We start from the raw sequence: 13,933 nt of genomic DNA on the forward strand, positions 1-13,933 counted from the left end.
CTCTCTCTCTCTCTCTCTCTCTCTCTCTCTCTCTCTCTCTCAGGATCTCTAGCCTAGGTTGGCCCCAAACTCAGTATATAGTTAAGGATGACCTTGAACTTCTGATCCTCCTGCCCCCATCACCTGAGTTCTAGGATTACAGGTGTGAGCCACCTCACAAGACTTACACGTTTAAATTGTGGGGAGAGACACAGAAGAAGAAGAATATTTTATGATACATGAAAATTTCATGAAGTGGAAATAGAACATTCAGTGTCCATAAATAACCTACTATTGTAGTACAACTTTAAATATGCTGGATACTGTGTTCTAGGAAGGACAGATTAGCTGCTCCAGTTACTCTCAGCCTTTTTCAGAAGAAATCTGCCTACATAAACTCAGCCAGTTTTGTATCAAGTGGGTCTTACTGCACTCCCATTGATCCACAGTGAAGTCCAGAGAGGCCAGCACATTGCCGTCACACACAGCATGAAAATGGAAGCTTGGTTTGTTCCCAGAGCCAGGACTTTGAATCCTTGAGCAATAGGTCAGAATATTGGTCTTTTCAGGTGAAGCAGGAAGAGATAAAATCCTGCGTTAATGACTGGGGAGAGCGGAATCTGAATTTAGACTCCCTCCTCTTTGGGTGCTAGAGATGTAGTTTAGTTGGTAGAGTGCTTGTCTAGCAAAAATAAAGTGCTGGGTTTGATCCCCAGTAAAATAAACCAGGCATAGTTGGTACACACCCATAATCCTACCATTAGAGAAGTGGAGGCAGCAGGCTCAAAAGTTCAAGATATCACAAAAATTCAATTTGAAAAAGAAATGTAGTACATGCCTTTAACCCCAGCACTTGGGAGGCAGAGGCAGGCAGATCTTTGTGAGTTTGAAGCTGGTCTGGTCTACATAGCAAGTTCCAGGCCAGCTGGGGTTACAGGGAGACCCTATCTCAAAGAGAAAAAAGGAAGGAAGGAGGGAGGGAGGGGAGGAGGGAGGGAAGAAGGAAGGAAGGAAGGAAGGAAGGAAATAAATATAAGATATATGATTCTGATGACTCATACCATCAGCTCATCACACAGTTTTGCTGTAATATTTATAAGTAAGGGTCAGTTGTAAATAAAATCAAGTACTATGTATCCTTCATATTTATATGTATCAAGTTTTTTGTAAGACTTTCAATACAGCAGGTTGGCTTACTCTAGCACCAGAAACTTGCAAGTGATATACAATATTATGAGAGTTATCACATCACTAGGAACAGGAATTGTCAAATTCCATTATAATCTTAGGGATCTCTGTTTTATATGGAGTCGATTATTAAACAAAATCCTAGTATGCATACATGACTGTATTATGAAATCTGAATTTTAGATACTCTAATTACTATATCTAAATTAATGTTAAGATAATCCTTTAGTTAAGATTGCAAATCTTACATCTCATTTTCTCCAAAAGAGAATTATGAAAGTTTCCTCGCTCATATATCTCACTGAATGTGCAATAGCTCAAAAGTTTCAAAAATGCCATATGTTATTTTAGACTATAAGTAGTGTTTTCATTCTTTTCCACAGTTTCATTTTGGAAAACATTAAGCTTACAGAAAGTATGAAAGAATGGTACAACAAAATCCATGTGCTGTTCTGCTTCCTTGCTAATTATTACCGTATTTGCTTTCTTTTTCTATCTCTTCACATGCATATATGTTTGAATAAATGTACCTATTCCTGAAAGAAAATAAATTCAAGATCATCTTCTGCTACAGAGGAATTTGAGGCCAGTCTGGGCTGTATGAGACCTTGTCTCCAAACAAAACACTACCACCAACAACATAAAACTGTCATCCCACAAAATTCTTGACCTTTCTCCCTACTGGGCTCTTTCCACCTCTCTAGGCTCCAAGGATAGCCTGCTAAACACAGGGCCATATCAAAAGAGACAGTCAGATTGGCCTTACAAAGGAAGCCAGCTGAGAATAGAGGAGAGCAGGACTGGACTAGCTAAGTTCTGGGGTTTAAACTCTGGAGAGAAGGCAAGGCCCCCTGGGAAAGGCAGCACATGCTTGCCTTTCTCATGGGAAAGAGACCTTGCTGGGCGCCAGCTCAGTTCCCTGGGGTCACAGAGTTCTTGGGCCACAATACCAGCAGTTGTCCCATTAAAGTTCCTCTGCAGGAACACTCCCATGGTTTCTCCACCTATCACAACCATCTTCCCTTTGGTGGATTCTAGAAGTCATTCATTTTAAAATAGCTTTATTGAGATAGAAGTCACATACCATAGAATTTACCAATCTTTTAACAAACTATTTAATATTTATACATACATATGCATTTGGATCAAATCCAACCCCCCATTCTCTCCCTCCCTATACCCAACACCACTTTTCTCTCCCACCTTCTCTCTTTTTGTTTTTTTAAAAAATTACACACAGAGCTGGGCATGGTAGCACACGCCTTTAATTTAATCCCAGCACTCAGGAGGCAGAGGCAGGCAAATCTCTGTGAGTTCGAGGCCAGCCTGGTCTACAAATTAAGTTCCAGGACAGCTGGGGCTACAGAGAGACCCTGTCTCAAGAAGACCAAAAAAAAAAAAAAAAAAAAAAATACACACAGAGTCCATTTAGTTCTGCCTCTGTGTTCGGTGGTATGGGACCGTTTACTGGAGCATGGGTAGCTCTCAGAACTTGCATCCCTGAAAAAACCTGATTCTACCTCCATCAGCAGCCATCAGTTGCTTGCTGATAGTCATTTCAGACAGGGGTGGGACTTCATAAGACCTTCCCTAATCCATGTTGGATTTTGGTTGTCTTGATCTTGTGCAAGTCTTGTGCATGCAGTCATAGCTGTTGTGAGTTCATGTGTCCAATTGCACTGTCACAGCTGGCAAATACTGTTTCAATAGTCTTTCTGCCCCCTGTTCCACAATGATCCCTGAGCCTTGGGTGGAGGGGTGTGATATAGATTTAGGGCTAAGCACTCATAGTCTCTTATTCTCTGCATCTTGACTGGTTGTGGATCTCTGGGTAGCATTTTTTCTATGCTTATACCAGTGAGCATATCTTGTCAGGCCAGTAGTTATTGTAGCTTGGAGGGGGGTCACAATCGTAGCTAACTAACAATGTTAGCTGGATGAGATTGTTGACGACTTTTTTCTCCTGGTAACATGCATAGAAACTTACACCATTATGAAAGCTGGCCAGTAGGAAGAGTCTCCAGGCCAGTACCAGTTTGATGTCACATACCCATGACTCAGGTGTGTGGTGTCTTCAGCAAGAGGGTGGAAGTTGTGGAGGGTAACCAAGTGCAGTGGCAATAGCCTGTAATGTTTGGGTGGTCTATGGGACCCCACTGACCAACGACTCAAAATGAAGTAATCCATACCTGGCATTGGGCTCTTTCTGTGATAGCCAGTGGTGTCTGGAGTAGGCATTGTCTCCAAGTTATAAGGCACCATTTAAAATGATTTATGTATATATATATATATATAATGTATTTATATATATATATACACATAAATATATATATGTATTCTAGAAAGTTTCCACAGTAGTTTTCCACGTGGCATTTTCAAAGGTCTTTAGTGTAAGTTATTCTTCCTCAAATTCCCTAGTCTACCCTGTTCTCCCCTCCCCTGTTTAACCCTTCCTGTTCCATTATTCCCCTTTCCCCTGGGGAAAAGTCTTAGGACAGTCTTAGGACATATCCATCTCCTCAGCAAGAAAGTCTGAACCATTCGCCATCAGCTCCACACCTCCGCTTCCTGTAGTCCTCAGCGCTCACTGGTGTGTTTTTGTCACTGTGGATTGGTTCACTGCAGTCATTTCCTACAAATGGAATTGTATCACATATGCTGTTTTGTGGCTGACCCCCCTTCTCCCTTTGCATAGTGTTTCAAGGCTCATCTCTGTTGTAGGTGTAGCCAGACTTATTCCATTATGTGGCTGTATCCCATTTCATTTGTTCATCAGTTGATGGACATTAGGTTGTTTCCGTCTTCTGGAATGTGCTGCTCTGAAGGTTCATATACAAGTTTTTGCCTGGACTTATTTTCATTTGTCATGTGTGCAAGTATCTAGGAGTATAGTTGCTGGGCCTTGCGGGAACTCTCTACAAGACCTTTTAAGGATCTGCCAGACTTTTCCAGAGTGCCTGTGCTATTTTACCCTCCCACTCAAACTGCCCGTTCTTGCTCCCTATTCATGCTCACCTTAAAGCATGCTTCCATTTTATATGAAGATTTAGAACAAGCAAAATTCATCAATGGAACTAGAAATAAGTGCAGTGTTTGCCTCTGGGAAGAGGGCAAAAACAGCTGGAAGTATGCGGCCTCCTTCTGGGTGGGAGGTGTTCTGGCTTGCTGGTTTGATGCATTCTGGTAGACAAATTTGTCAAACTCCAACTGCAGGCTGTACTGTGTGTAAATTATGCCAGAACTTAAAATCATACAGATGAAAAGGCTAACCCACAACCTTTCCATGGACACAAGGATGTGTTCTACAGGCTGTTCATAGCACTGAAACCCAAGTGTAAATAGGCTTTTTTTTTTTTTTTTTTTTTTTTTTGGTCCTTGTGAGACAGGTTCTCCTTGTAGCCCCAGCTGACCTGGAACTTGCTATGTAGACCAGGCTGGCCTGGAACTCACAGAGATCCGTCTGCCTCTGCCTTCCAAGTGCTGGGATTAAAGGCGTGCACCACCACGCCCAGCTGTAAACAGGCTTTTAACTGATATGATTAACTGGGTCTCAGTAGAAGCTTCAATAACACCAGTAGGGGGCAAAGGACTCTGTTTTCCACTCTCCCAACTAGGGAATGCCTGACCACGTCTTGGGCACCTGGAGGGCTGCTCTCTGGGGGGGAGAGGGGCCTTCTTGAACTCCAGCTGCATTGTTTTGGATCAAAGATTTTTAAAATACATTTTTGCATCGCTTTCCATTAGTTGCTATAAAACTTACTATTCATTTTTATCTATGAGAGGGAAAAAGCCAAGTCCATTTTCCCCATGTTTTATCCAAGGCCAAATTATGAATCGAAACACAGCAATTCAATAGAGCACACTAACCTTAACTCATGAGTCGAAGAGAAACAGACAACAGGAAACAAACACCAACAAAGTGGAAGGTCCCTTAGAATATGAAAAACCAAAATGGATGGACATAAATTCACAGATGAGAACTGGGCAACCACTGCTAATTACCTATGTTTTAAAAATATCAATATTATACAATTTTAATAAAATTGTATAACATATCATTTTATTTATGAACTAGAAAAATATGTATTTGACCAGAAGAATTCAATGTATTAAATGTCATAGACTGCAGGGAGGAAGTATTTCTGCTGTTTCTCAACTCATTCTTCATCTGTGGTTGATTTTTTTCCAGTTATGACTTATTGCTCATAAATTCAGTTGTTAAGATATTATTTGGGTTGTTCTCTCTGACAAGGGAATTGTCTTTCTAGCCTTCTCTCTCTCTAAAGCTGTCTTCCACTTGCCTCTTTCTGCTCATACTGGTGTACTATAGGGTAGCCCCACGTGGGGCACTGGACATGAACCTGGAGGTCAAGGTCAGAATTTGATTTCCTAGGAGCTGAGAAAGTGCTAGATCTTTTCTCTGCCTTGGTTTCTGCACTATTATAATGGGACAGAAAACACCTTGCTGGTGGACTGATGTTTAAGGCATGCATGAGAACTCTCCTGATCTAGCCAGGACCCTCTGTCAGTTCATTACTACTTCTCCAACTAACTTCCCCGAGCCTGCTACGTTCCTGCCTTGGAAAGCAGCCCTCAGCAGTACAACCTAGATGATTCTGATAGCTAGCATATCTAACCATTGCAGAGGCTTGAAAACACATGCTCATGATCTTTCGTGTGTGTGTGTGTGTGTGTGTGTGTGTGTGAATGTGTGTGTATGTCTGTACTGTACAAACGCATGTGTGCATGTTGCCAAGTACAGACAAATGCCAGTTTTTATGTTTTTCCTTACGTGCTTAAACTAAAAAAATTAATCTCACAGAAGTAGAAAGTAGAATGGTTTTATTAGGGACTGGGATGATTGGAGGACTGAGAAATCAAGGAGATGTTGGTCCAAAGATATAGCCTCTCAGCTAAGTAGGAAGAATAAGTTCAAGAGACCTATGGTACATGGTAACTATAGTTCATAGTATATTGCATTTTTGAAACATGCTTAGAGACTGGATATCCTCATCTCACTACAAACATACGAGGTCTATGAGGTAATGCATATGTTAACTAGCTTGATTTTATGCCATAGCCAGTATACCTCAAAACATCATATTGTTCGTTATACTTACAGTTTTATCTGTCAGCTTTTAAAGAATGATTACACAAAAACTCTGTTCCCTGGACGAAATTAGATTGTTCTCAGGGTTTGCGATATAGCTTAGCTGTTATAGTGGCTGTCTAAAGTACATGAGGCCCAGGGTTTGATTCCCAGATTGCATGAAACCAGCATGGTGACACATACCTGTAGTACAGCACTCTGAAGGTGTAGGCAGGAGGATCAGAAGTTCAAGACAGATCATCCTCAGGTCATATAGCAAGCTTGAGGCCAGCTTGTGATACTTGAGACTCTGTCTCAAAGTAAACACGAAAAACCCAAGAAAACCAGGCTGCTTGATAATGGAGCTAGCAAGTGCCCATTACAGACCAAAGGTGAGGCTAGCTGTAGCACACGTTTAGTCAGTGACTCTTTGTATTTCCTCCTGCAGTGCAGGTTTCTAGCATCTGGGGTTCAGTCTTCAAGCCTTGCCCACTGCTGTGTTGGAAAGTCTTCTTGCCAATCAGGATCTTAAACTTGGCCTCAGGTGAAAGTGAGCATTGTTTTCTGGGACTAGAGGAGAGGCTCAGCAGATCATGAGTTATGGTTTTGAAACGGTTTACCTGTTAGACTAGGAGCAGAGGTACACTTGCACACACAGAGCAACAGCTATCTGCTGCAATCTTTTGGCCTCCTACTCCCTGGGCATCTCTGTAATGTCCCATCCTCCCAGATTATCTCCCCATAGCCTTCAGTCCTTTTGATGGCAGTAGTTCTCAGCCTTCAGTTTGAAAATGATAATCTGGGAAGCTTACTAGGATGCAGACACCTGTCTGAGCCCCCACCAGACTTTATGACACAATGGAGTTGGTAAACAGCAGGGATCATTTTCCTCAAGCTTCTTAGATAGGTTCATTTTGCCATTTAGGCACTATAAGCAGACTTATCTGTATTTTAAGGACTCATATACAAGTTTGAGAACTAGCAGATCAAATTATTAACTCATAAACATGAAAGCAAAACTTCAAAATGGAACTAATTATATATATTCAAAAACCTTCAGATCAGTTGGTCCATTGTAGCCAAATTAACTGAAATTTGGGGCTACTTGTTAGTGCAGCAGAACATGGCCACTCCTGACTGATGCAGCCTGCAAAATAAGTTTGGAGTTGTTGCCCTGGGATTGATTGATAGGGTCTGCCTGAAGCCCTAAGTAGGAACAAATTCTAAGGTCCAGTGTGGGCTCTGCAGGATGGATTAGTGATGACTACTGTGCTCACTGGTGGCACCTGAAAGAACTGATTCCACATGCCTCCATCCCTGCTTAAGTTGGGATTTTTTCATGGGGGTCTTTCTGTGGTCTCTGCTGATATATCTTCTCCCTACCCTTGGCTCTCAACTACACTGTCTCATGCAGTGTTCATTTTTGTGTCCCAGGCCAAACCCTCTACCTGGCTTTCAGTCTCCTCAACATCACAGCCCCAGTACCCTGCCTCACAAGGTTCTCAGTTATTGTCTTTCTGTTACAGCTTCAAGAGGCTGTTTTCTCTGAGTACATAGAACCCCGACCCACTTGGGACATTCATCACTGGTTGCTTCTGACAGCCACTCACCAGCCTATGGCTCTCCTTGAAATGTGGCTCTCAGAGGACTCCCCCATGCAGCCCACTGTGATCCTGATCTCCTGTTTCCAGACCATGCAGTGCCCACACTTGGTTAATTTTTGACAGTCTTGTTTTGTTGTTTTACACTTCATTCTTCCATGGTTACCTAACATTCCTCCGGTTGAAGTCTTGACTTCCTTAACTAGATTATGTACTCCAGGAATGACCTCAGTTTTGCAATCCTCTCTGTAGTGTCTTGGCTGTGGCAGGCGCTTGAGAAATAAGTTTTCACAGAATTGGCATTGTGGGATTAGGAGGTAGGAAAGGAAACCTGAAGCACTCATCTAAGGGTCACCTCTCCATCTCTCCTGTTGCCCAGTTCACTCCATCTTCCCCTTCCAAAGCTAGGCCTCTTCCCTCCAAGGCTGGCCCAGTTGAAGTGTAATTTCAAATGCACACATGATGTATAATGATTAAATCAGGGCAATTAATGTTTCCAACTAAACATTCATCACTTGTTTGTGTTCGGAACCTTTGAGCGTGCTTCTAGTTCTTCATGAAATGCACACCAAGTCCCTCTGTGCACTGGACCACTGGAGTTCCTTCCTCCAGGTCAGGGGGAATGTTCATAACACCCTGTTTGCCTCGTTTACGTTGTCTGCCTTTCCCCATACCTCTATTTTTCTTTTGTTTGACTCACATTCTTTGTATTTGTCATATTTGAAAATCAGTAGAACCTCCCCACCATCACCACCACCTATTGAAAAATAGAGAATGCCTAGTTATCTCAGCCCAAACCCCCACATCACCTCTCTGGCTCTCTGTTGAAAGGTTTTTCTTAGCCAGAAAAATCCTCTTCTGGAAGACATTGAGTACTGTTAGATCTTTCAAGAGGAAAAAAGTATATAAGTCAGCTTGGAGCCCTTAGGAGTCACAACTCTGCTTCCCAAAATAGGGTTTGATAATTAATCTTCATTGTTAACTGGACTGGATTTGGAATCTCTTAGGATACACACCTCTGGCTGTATCGTTGAAAAGGTTTTTTTGCTAATTAAATGTGTTCTTTGACAATTTTATAACATATATAATTCGCTCACCCCCACCTGTCTTCTCTCCCTCCCAGCTTTGTCTGTCTGCCCTCTTCTCTAAAGATCCATTTCCCTTGTTCACATCTTTTTGTTTTGTTTTGGGACCCACTGAGTTTAACCAGGGCCTTCTGAGTGACCACAGGTATAGAACTTTCCCGTGGAAACTGATAGGCTAACTAGTAGTCACACATGTAGAGGTAATGACTTCCTCTTCCTAGGATCTATCAAATAGTTCATCAGGGAGGGGTAGGGCCCAGGAGACCTCCCTCATCCACCACTGACTTCTGACTGGCCCAGTCTTACACAGGCCCAGTTCAGGCAGCCTCAGTTGCTGAGAGATCATGATTGCAACACCTGAGCCATGGCCAGAAGATAGCATTTCTCAGTCCTTCTCCTAACTCTTAATGTTCCTACCACCTCTCAGCCTCACCATACTGAGGACCTAGCTTCCAATCCATGATCCATTCTAATCCTTAATGATCCAGTTTTAGTGCTCTGGGTACCTCTGATTCTTCTGAAGGACCCACCTCTCCCTGCCATTGGCCCTGTACTGTTTCTTTCTCCTGTTCTTCCATTCCCTGCTAGTAAATGCCAGATGACCTATTCTGGCATTGTGATGAACACTTCACACCTGTGGCAAGGACTGTGGGAGATTGTCCTTGGTGTGGATTCATCCCTGATGTGGATGAGTCATAATGCATAAGCACACTCAGTTTCATGAGTGTTATCAGATTGTTTTCCAGAATGACTGTACCGACTTACACTTCTGTCAGCCATGCTTGCTGGTTTCTGTTTCCCCATGGCCTCACCAGCACCTGGTATGATCAGATATATCAGGAACGCTACATTTAATGTTGTGACTATGTTGGGGCACTGGACTGGCTGTTATGCTGGACACTTATTTGCCATAGCCACATCTCCAGAAAAGAGAACTATCAAGTAGACAATAAGTCTATAAGAGAAGACAAGTATTTACAGAAATCCCCAGTAGACTTCCCCAGTAGACTGCCCTATGATAGGGTAACTTGGGCTAGGAGTACTCTGGCCAGTCCCCCTCAGAGATGACAGATTGCTGTGGCTGCTTTCAACTAAGGCGACTCATCTGCTTGCCATCTATGCCCCTGTCTGTCCTAAACCTCTACAGAACTGGGTATATTTTAATAAACAGAGAGAAATGACTGACTGGCTTCTCAGCATCCAACAGGCTTCTACCCCAGATTTCTACTTTGAGCAATTTTGAGGCAATATATTGCTTGTTCTTTGCCAGGAATCTCCCCCCAGATCTGTGTGATTAACCATTTGCAGAGAAGTTCAGAAGCGGTTCATCAACACATGCATGTTCACTCCCCAGGGATGAGATCTGTCCAGCTCATTTTAGAAACTTAATTTCATTTTAAAGTTCTTCATGCCAGACAGACATCAGACCTGTTCCCATCCCAGCTGCCTCAGCTTGGGTTTCTGCTGGCTCCCAAGGAGAGAAGGCAGCAGAAGGATTTGAAGGGCAGAGTGCCATAGCTCTGGCCCTGTGCCATGAGGGCAGGTGGAGCTGAACACCTGTCCAGGGCTGGTACCTCTGCAGGCAACCACTTCCTCTTCTCACCTGCTACAAGGATGCTCTAGTAACCTGTGCCTTTTCTGCATGGCCAAAGAGAAAAGCAAAGTTTTAAGTGATACCCAATCATTAAAATTTGTTGAGTGCTTACTCTCTTTTAGGCGACTTAGAGAGCATTTTCCTCCTGTGATCTCACAGAAGTCTTTGGACAATCCTTCAAGAGCATATCTTTGTCATAGGCCCAGCATAGGCTCCAGTAAGAAACCTGCTTCTGGGCTGGGGATGTGGCTCAGTGATTGAATGCTTACTTAGCATACACAAGGCCCTGGGTTCAATCCCTAGTATAAGCAGGAGGGAGGGAAGGAGGGGAGAATCTGCTTCTGAAATTTATTAGAAGGGTGGCTTTAGCAAGAAACTCCCCGGAGCTGTCCCTTGGCTTTCCCAGTTGTGCAGCAAGTGTAATAGCAGTGTTTTCTGAGTGCTCAGTAGGTGGATAAATGTAAAGCACTCAAAATACACTGGATAAATGCTGGAGCTGTTTTTTCCATCTTATGTGAAGAAACTGGGGGAGGATCAAGGGAATCAACTTTCTAACCCCAGACAGTTCTGAGTATCAGGACCATGATTTAAAACCCAGAGTGTCTGATTTCAGAGCTGGGCTTTTTCTTGCATCTTACTCTCAGCATTAGGCGTTAGAGTGTCGCAGAGACTACTATCCTGACTTCCTCAGCAGGATAATGAATTCCCACCTGAAGACTCAGTCACACTTTTTATACAGAAAGTCTTTGCTACTAACCACAAAAGCAACGCAATACTTCCAACATTTCTGGTGGTCACCTGATGTAGAGCCACACACCCGAGAAATGGTACAGGCTAGCCTACAGGAGTACCTATTAAAGAAGGTTCATGCATGGCTGAACATCTGTGTTAATAACGGTTTCCAAGTCCGTGCAGATGCAGCTGGTCCATGGTCCCATCCTAAGTGGTAAAGGAGGATTTGGATCTCCTTGCCGGCCCTCCTCATAAGCACACAGTGTCGGGCAGTAGCTACAACACCAGGTGATTGTACACACAGTTCATCTTTCTCCGAATCCTGAGATAAATGATAATAGCAATCCTGTTTTATTTTTTTAGATGCATAAACACCTGACTTAGAGATGTCAGGTGACTCAGCTGAAGTCACATAGCTGATAAGTGGCGAAGATGGAAATCCTGAGGCTGAAGGCAGTTCTACAACACAGCTGAGCTCTCCCTGAGCTGATAGGTGAGTGTTCACCTCCAAGAATGAAGTACCCAGGCCTAGTAATGAACAAGGTGGATGGTAAGTGTCTTTATCTCTGACCTTCTTCTAAACCTGGCTTCTTTTCTTTTTTAGAAGACTGATAAACTAGCATAGGAGATAGACCCAGCTGTGACGTCGGCCCAGAGAGAATGGGATTCCTTTTTCTGAAAGACTTAGAAGATGTGTGAAAATGAGAAAAAAGTCTGGAAACTTGGCCAGGAGAGGAGAACACTTTCCCTTCCCTTCCCCCCATGTCCCATCGCACCTAATACATTTCAACAGGGATCTGGTCACTGCTGAACTGTCTTCTTTCAGTCTGGGCTTAATAGAATTGTTGGTCTCTACATCTAACTTTCAATTAAACTCACTTGTTGAACTGCCTCCATTCTGAAAGGATTCCATTAGGATGGCTAATTATGTAGCAATTGCTACAAGGAGATATTTGCACTCAATTTCAGCTTTTAGGCAATTCAAATCAAATGCTTTATATTTTTTTCTCCCTGGAGCTATAGGAAACCATCTTCCTCTTATATTGCAAGCTTCCCATGAGATATTTTTAGAAACCCAAATCAAAACAGCAATCTTGGCAGAGGCTATCTCTAGCCTAGCAGAGTAAACCATATGAACTGATAAAAACATCCAAAGACCCACTGTCTTAAAGAGCAACAAAGCCACCTCTCTATTTGTGGGGCTAAATATTTAGGAATGCAAACCATCCTTTATGATATTTCATTACAAATTATAGCCAAAAGCAATAGAAATTTCTTTCAAATTACAGAAATTTGTCCTGCTGCTGTTTTCATAATTATGACATCTCAAAATGGCAGACAAGAAAGGGTTAGGGAAGACCCTATATTTCCAGTGATACGTACAGATCGCTGTGTGTGTGTGTGTGTGTGTGTGTGTGTGTGTGTGTGTGTGTGATTGTGAACACTCGCATGCTGTAACATGAATGTGGTCAGAGGACAATGTTCTGGAGTTGGTTTGCTCCTTCCTTCCTGGTTCCAGGGGTACAACTTGGGTCTTTAGGCTTGTGTGGCAACTCCTTTTACAGCTAAGCCACTTTGCTGGCCTGATACTACCCTCCTTATATTCTTAACTCTTCCCTCTTCTTCTTTTGCAAGCAGATGTGTCGTCTGCTTTGTGCTTGCCAAGCAGTTTTTCTTCTCTCCAAAAGCAGAACTGAGTCTGGTGGACCTGGACTGTAATTTTCACCTGTCTCATACCTGCCTCATAAGAAGGTGCTTGAGTGGTGAATGAACAGATGGATGAATGAATCCATAAAGGGCCATTTCTACTTTCTGCTTTTTAAAAACAGTCAATATTTCATTCTATAAATATTAAATGATCATATTCGTCTTAGGAAAAAAAAACCAGAACATTGCAGTAAAGCAGAGGTCCTTTTAACACTGAATCTTTGCCTTGTCTTTGCGTCTGTTTAGGGACTTTGTTATTTTGGATCACATCCTTGCAGGCCTTCCTAATGTGTTTTTGTACACATGCACACATGCCTACCGAGAACTGTTTGTGGACTTGTGATGAACAGATTGTTTTGCAGTTTATTTTTTTCACTCAGAAATCTATTAAGCAATAGGATCCATAGGAACCATCTCTTTCTGACTATTACATAGAATTACACTAGCTGTTTATGCTACCTTTGATTTGAACCAAATGAATGTGTGTGTGAGGGTGTGCATACACACTTGTACACGTGCATGTTGAGGCCAGAGGTCAATCTTGGATGTCGTTCCTCAGGCTCTCTGTACCTTGTTTCTTTTGACAGGGTCTCTTGTTGCCTTGGGAGTTGTCAGTTAGGCTACGCTGGCTGGCCAGCAAGCCTCAGGGATTCTCCTGTCTTGGCTCCATGGTACTAGGATTACTTCCAAGTATGTACCACCACATCCAGCTGTTCTTTTTATATAGGTTGCAGAGGTTGAACTCGTGTTGTCATGTTTGTAAGGCAAGTGCTTTACTGATTGAGCTGTCTCCCCAGTCCCTCAAATAAGCTTCTATTCTGCGTTTTTAGTCACTGTGCTTTGATTCCTTCTTAAGTTTTCCAACTAGCCGTGTCTTCCTTCCATCTTTCGGGAGCTGCGTTCCATTTCATCAAAATCAGCCTCCTCCCCTGGGGATTATGCCAGAGAAGCAGTCAGA

The 13,933-nt window shown here is 42.8% G+C and overlaps 1 protein-coding gene across 1 annotated transcript in view; it reads left to right on the top strand.

The window, feature by feature from the left end:
* Positions 1–12,160, top strand: part of LOC108491420 — a 214,815-nt gene extending 202,655 nt beyond the window's left edge. The window contains exons 7-8 of the mRNA XM_029569557.1: positions 11,632–11,761; positions 11,873–12,160. The gene's annotated coding sequence lies outside the window, so the exon portion shown is untranslated. The remainder of the gene's footprint in view (positions 1–11,631; positions 11,762–11,872) is intronic.
* Positions 12,161–13,933: the final 1,773 nt, after the last annotated feature.

Source organism: Nannospalax galili, unplaced genomic scaffold (assembly GCF_000622305.1).
Source record: "Nannospalax galili isolate Female #2095 unplaced genomic scaffold, S.galili_v1.0 scaffold380, whole genome shotgun sequence".
Taxonomy (NCBI): Eukaryota; Metazoa; Chordata; class Mammalia; order Rodentia; family Spalacidae; genus Nannospalax; species Nannospalax galili.